We start from the raw sequence: 5,995 nt of genomic DNA on the forward strand, positions 1-5,995 counted from the left end.
TCCTAGTGTTTGCCACAGATTTTCTTGTTTTACATTATTGCCATAGGGATGGTACACAGCTTGGGTTGATCTTTTTAGGTTTCACTTGTTCACACAAACAGGCAAAGCAAATGATGCAAAACGTTGCGTTTTCATTTGATTAATTATGCGTTGCTTATATATTTAAAATTTGCTTTGGGGCTTAACCAAAAATATGAAATCCACGGGTGAAAAAATCAAGGGTAAAAAAAATTACACCCGGGTACACAATTATTAGTTTGGTTATAAATAAGTTATTTTCCCCCTATAATTTATAATTTAATCATTTAATTAAAATATTATTTCAAACGTATCAATGATTATTTAATATTAGACGGAATTATTTTTGGCTTCATATAATATCAGTTTTAGTCCTAAAAATTATGCATTCTATCAATTTGATATAATTCAAATTAATTTAATTAATTTAATTCTTTTTTTTAATTTTTTTATCGATTTAGTTTTCTCTCAAAGATTCATTATTTTTATTACCTTCGTTATATAATAATAATTTAATGATAATTTATTTTATAATGAAATATAATTATCAAACTATTGTTTTGACTTAATAGACTCGTTTGATTTAATAGAAATAGAGATGTGTATATGATTGGAACCTGCTAGATTTGATTTGACTTGATAGTATTAAGTTTTTTTTTAAATGAATTCGAGTCAAATCAGATTCAATTTTTTTTTGTATGATAATCGAGTTTAAGGTGAAAAATATCATATCTAACTTAACTCGAAAATAATAATACATTTATTTTTATATATTTAGAGATAATTATTATAATCACTATTTTGTTCAATTAAGTATTTATTTTACACATAATAAAAACAAAACTATCATATATTAGTATTGCATGGGTTGAATACGATTTTTTACTCTGAAAATTGGATCAAAGAGGATTTTATTTAAACTCAGATCAATCGAGTGATAAGGGAAAAAATATTATATTCAGGTCTGATTTGGAGGACAAAAATCTAACTCAACCTTATTCATGACAATTCTTAAAATGAAAATTTATTTATTTTTTATACGAAAAGAATAGTAATTACAAGACTAAGAGTGGTTATGAGGCCTGTAAACGACCCGAACGCACACGAACGAGGTATGTTCATGTTCGTTCATTTAATAATAAAATCCAAAACAACTTCAATATATTCTTAACATATCAATTTGCATTCATGATTAGTCGTTAATTCATCATCCTCCTGATCAGAATCAAAACAAAAAATTATATTAAATTAAAGGAGTTATAACAAAAGATGAAAAGTATACTAAATTAGCGAGGTTATATCAATTCATTCATCTCATTTTCAAGGAAGCTCAACATGATGATATCTTCATTTGCTACAACAAATCAAAAAACCAAAAATATTAGTCATTGTAAACCAAATTCAATAAAACTTAAAACATAAAAATACATTGTTTTTATTTTCTCCAACCCATAGTATTGACGATACCAATCAGCTCCACAAACAAGCATATCTACCACTTAGTTCCTAAGAGGATATATGCGGATCAATAACCCTCCCAGCACTGAAAGCAGATTCAGAAGCAACAATAGTGACCGGAATTGCCAATATATCAACAACCATTTTGACAAAATGCTAAATTTAAGATTGTTCTCCTTCCCACCCAAGGCATCAAAATAACACAGACTCACCAATTAAAACTCCTATTCAGAAGCAACAGTAGTGACCGGAATTGCCAATATATCAACAACCATTTTGACAAATGCTAAATTTAAGATTGTCTCCTTCACATCCCAAGGCATCAAAATATACACCAGACTCACTAATTAAAACTCCTTCCCCAAAATAAGTGTCCAATTCTAACTTGACAAATGTAAAAGTATCGACACTTCTAATATGTTGGTCATATTAGATGTGTCAGCTTTAATACCTTTACCAAACCGACTGAATAAGGAGCTAACACTACTTTTAGAAGTATCAGTAGTGAAGCGAGCAGATAACAGGAATAGCAAGTCCCTTTTCGAATAGGGAGACAACGGACCTCACCAGAAACCGGTACAGTGCAAATATAAAAGATATAAAACATGGAACTAAAGCAAGAACTACATTCTGCCTTAATTGCGATTCATAGAGCAACCGATCCATTCAAGCAAACTCAACAAGATTGATAAAGCTCTTTGAAATTGAATGCATCTTATCTAACAAGGATAGTTAAAAATAAAGGAAAACAAATCCAAGCATAAGAGAGAGTAAAGATGTAACCTTGATTTAACAGACCAAAAAACGTTGAAACCCACAAAAAATCCCTAAATTCACACAAAAAATTAACATACTAAAAAAATTTCAAATTATTTACCTTATGAAATCACGTTCAAGATGCCAAGATGAAGGGAAAGAGATGAAGCTCTGTCAAATCGTTGCAGAAATGAAAATTGTGAAGAGTGGGTTGAGTGGAGAATCAAGAACGGTTGAGTGACGGGCTGGAGAAGAGTTGAGAAAATATTGCTTTTTAGATTTAGGGTTTTTTTGTATTATCGCTTAATTGCTTATAGGTAACGACGTAAAATTGGGTTAATTATGGAGGTGGTCATCAGAATATCATATTAATTAATATTTTTAAGATACATATAAAGTGGTTACCAAAATTGATTTAAGAATATTGGGTTAAACATAAATGAACGCACATAAACGAACATAACCGAACGAACATAAACGAATATAACTGAACGTTCACGAACGTAAATGAACTAACGAGACCTATGTTCATATTAGTTCATTTAATTAAACGAACACAAAATCTTGTTCATGTTCGTTCATTTAATAAATAAACGCATATAAACAAACTTCCCGCCGCACATGAACAGTTTCAGTTCATTTACCGGAGTTATCCAATTACTGAAACCAAGTTCAATTAGAGCATCTTCGTCACCAGATCCTCATTTTACTTCCATTTAGAGTAAAACCTTTCATCGCTCCACAGCAACATCCTATTCAACTTGATCCTCACACTCCTCTGTTTCAGATGCCAATGCCTTGGCTCAATCCTCTTGTGCAAACTGAACCCAAAATACTGTGGAAATTCCTTTAATTCCCCAAGTTCCCTCTCCATTTCTCCCACCAGAAACTCGTATTTCGGCCTCAAATTATCCTCCACGTTGTACCCGAAGATCGCCGGCATCCTCGCACAGAAACTCCCAGCCTCTTCGTACCTCAACCCTATGCTCCTCAAGAACCTGATCTTCTCCTTCAATTTCTCCACCCTCGTGTTCAAAAGAAACGCCTTCTGTTTACTCGGCTCGTTCAGTTTCTCTACTCCGAGCCCTTTCAAGTATTCGACCGTGGGCTTCAGGCAGTATTCCACGTCCGAGAACAAGATGTACGGGCAGTTCACGATCAAGCCACGGGAATCTTGTTCCGTGGCGTTTAAATCGGCGGTCAGGAAATCGAAAACCTGTTCGACTTGGGATTGGTCGAAGTCGGGGGAGAAGAGTTGGGGACAAAGGAAGGCGAGGCGGGGGAAGTCTCGGTCGTGGATGCCCTTGGATTTGAAGAAATTGACGGTGGAGATGAGGTGATTGGTTGTTTGAGGTGGAAGATAGGCGGGTTTTGTGTGGGATGGATGATGCCTAGGCTTGAGATAGCGGAGGTTTTGGTGGTGTGACGTGCGGAATTTGACGTAAAGTGACGGCGGCGGCGTTTTGGGTGGCGGGAGTGAGAGATGGAAGCATCATTGAGGCTTCGTTTTGGTTTTGCGCTGGATATTTTTGGAGTTCGGTGAGATAACGTTATGCACCATGGTTTTCAGGACTGGAACGAACCGGTTGTGCTATCGGTTCATTGGTTCAACCAGTTGAATCAGTTTGATTGGTCGGAAGAACCGGACGACGTTATAATTATTTAAAAAATTAAATAAAAATACCAAAAATATTTAATAAAAAATATTTTTTTTGTATCACAAGTCATATTCAAAGCAAACCATAACATATATAAGTTAAAAATCATAAAATCAAGTGTAACAAAATGATTCAAATTAACTACAACATAATATTTAAGGTAAAACATATTAAATAATAAATATAATTATATAACTATAATTAAAAAATAAATTTGGAGCTAAAAATTCATAACAAAATGATATTGTTTGGTTTAATTTTTTTTTTAAAAATAATCTCACATGGATAAGAAACATAGAAGATCATCCCAACTAACTTCTATAAATAATAGATGTAATTTGACATTCAAAATCATGGAGCCTTTTGGTAGCATTGAGTGAACTATTCTTTCACTTCAATCAAGCTCGAATTTTAGGCTTCAATCGAGCTTCAATCGAGTTTCTAATTTTTTTTGAGTTCAAGCTTACTTTTAAATTTTTCAAGTTCGAGTCGAGCTCAACAATACTCGAGTTCGACTTGGCTCGTTTAACAAACGACGTCGTTTGGTTTAATTTAAAAAAAAAACAAAATTGGCGGTTTTTCCGGTTTTTCTCGGTTTTTTCCGATTTTCAACCGGTCTGATTTGAACAGTTCAACGATTCTGACCGGTTCACTAATAACGGTTCAACCGGTCTAGATTGAAACAGACTAGATAACAATTCCCGATTAAATCGGTTAAACCAACCGATCTGATATGTTTTCAAAACAATGTTATGCACTTATGCTCTGTTTCTTTCATTTTTGTATGGAGGCTTTCTTTTACATATTTTTTAAGGGTTAACAACACCCATAATCATTCAATTATTAGCATGGTTGTGTTTTGTCACTCAATTTTAAAAAATAATGTTTTAGTCATCAGGTTAATTGGTTTTTGTCATTTCAATAACTATGCCGTTTATTTCTAATAAAATGATGACATAAATATATTTAATTAAACTCATTCATCTAAACTGTTCTGCAAAACTCTCTTTGCCATTGTTCAACTGATTTATTACATTCCTTGTAATGGTAAATAAATAGCCTCCGCAGGTCAAATGCTTTCGGAACTGATTCGATTTTGGGACAGTTCCTTATCGCCAGATGCACAAGGGACGGAAAGACGGAATTCATTGCTTCCACAATGGCTTTAAACTCGAGCATTCCCAAAGCTCTAAGGAGGTCAAACTGGTGAATGATAATCCTTCTTCAATTTGAAAAGATGCCAAGTTGTGGTATCGTAACCGTCTTTCGGTTGGGCCTCGGAGTTGGGCTTTGACTTGAAAAATGTAGATTGGAGTCGTCACCGATCATTTATTTTACGAAAAGTGGGTTGATCGGATACCTTATTTCTTATCTGATCTGCGTCTTACCAGAGATATGTCGGATTCGGGAGTCGGTTACAGTCAAGGAAGGATTAGCACCCTTGAACCGCCCTTTCGGTACCAATTAATTTGTTGGTTGTATTTATTTGCGAAAATTGAAAATTTAAATTAAAATTAAAATTATCCGATTCAAATTACTTACCCTTGATTGTTTGAAAAAATATCCCTAAGTCGAAAATATATTAGATTGTAAAATAAAAATAAATATAAAAAGAGAAAAATATATAAATAATAATAATAAAATAAAATAGATACCAAAGAAAATAAAAGTTAGTAAAAGAGTAAAATAATAAAATAAAATAAAATAAAAGGACCAAAATGGATGATATTGAAAGATGGCATGGCTAATTCATGGATTAATCCTTAGAAAACCCAAAACAGGGTGATGGGTATGCAAATTCCAATTCTGCTTTTTCTTAGTATGGGTTTGGTACGAATATTCAAGTAAAATCCTTCCATTGGAACAAAAACAGTATAAGCATCATTTAGAGGTAATATTGAACTAAACCATAAATATTTAAAATAAATACAGTTATAAAACCAATCAAGGAACTTGCATCGGACGCTTATTTTCATTGCTCAGTGTTGGGCTAAACTGGGTCAACACAAAAGAAGACCAACTATTCTTATGTTTTTTTCAAAAACCCCTATATTAACTCGTGGGTCCCACATAAAATGCAATTTAAAGGGTTTTTACCCAGAAAC

At 33.1% G+C, this 5,995-nt stretch overlaps 1 pseudogene; it reads right to left on the reverse strand.

Annotated features, from left to right (window-relative positions):
• Positions 1-2,827: 2,827 nt before the first annotated feature.
• On the reverse strand, positions 2,828-3,728 carry LOC120188379 (annotated as a pseudogene).
• Between the last annotated feature and the right edge of the window lie 2,267 nt (positions 3,729-5,995).

This window comes from Hibiscus syriacus, unplaced genomic scaffold (assembly GCF_006381635.1).
Source record: "Hibiscus syriacus cultivar Baekdansim isolate YM2019G1 unplaced genomic scaffold, ASM638163v2 tig00116944_pilon, whole genome shotgun sequence".
NCBI classification, from domain to species: Eukaryota; Viridiplantae; Streptophyta; class Magnoliopsida; order Malvales; family Malvaceae; genus Hibiscus; species Hibiscus syriacus.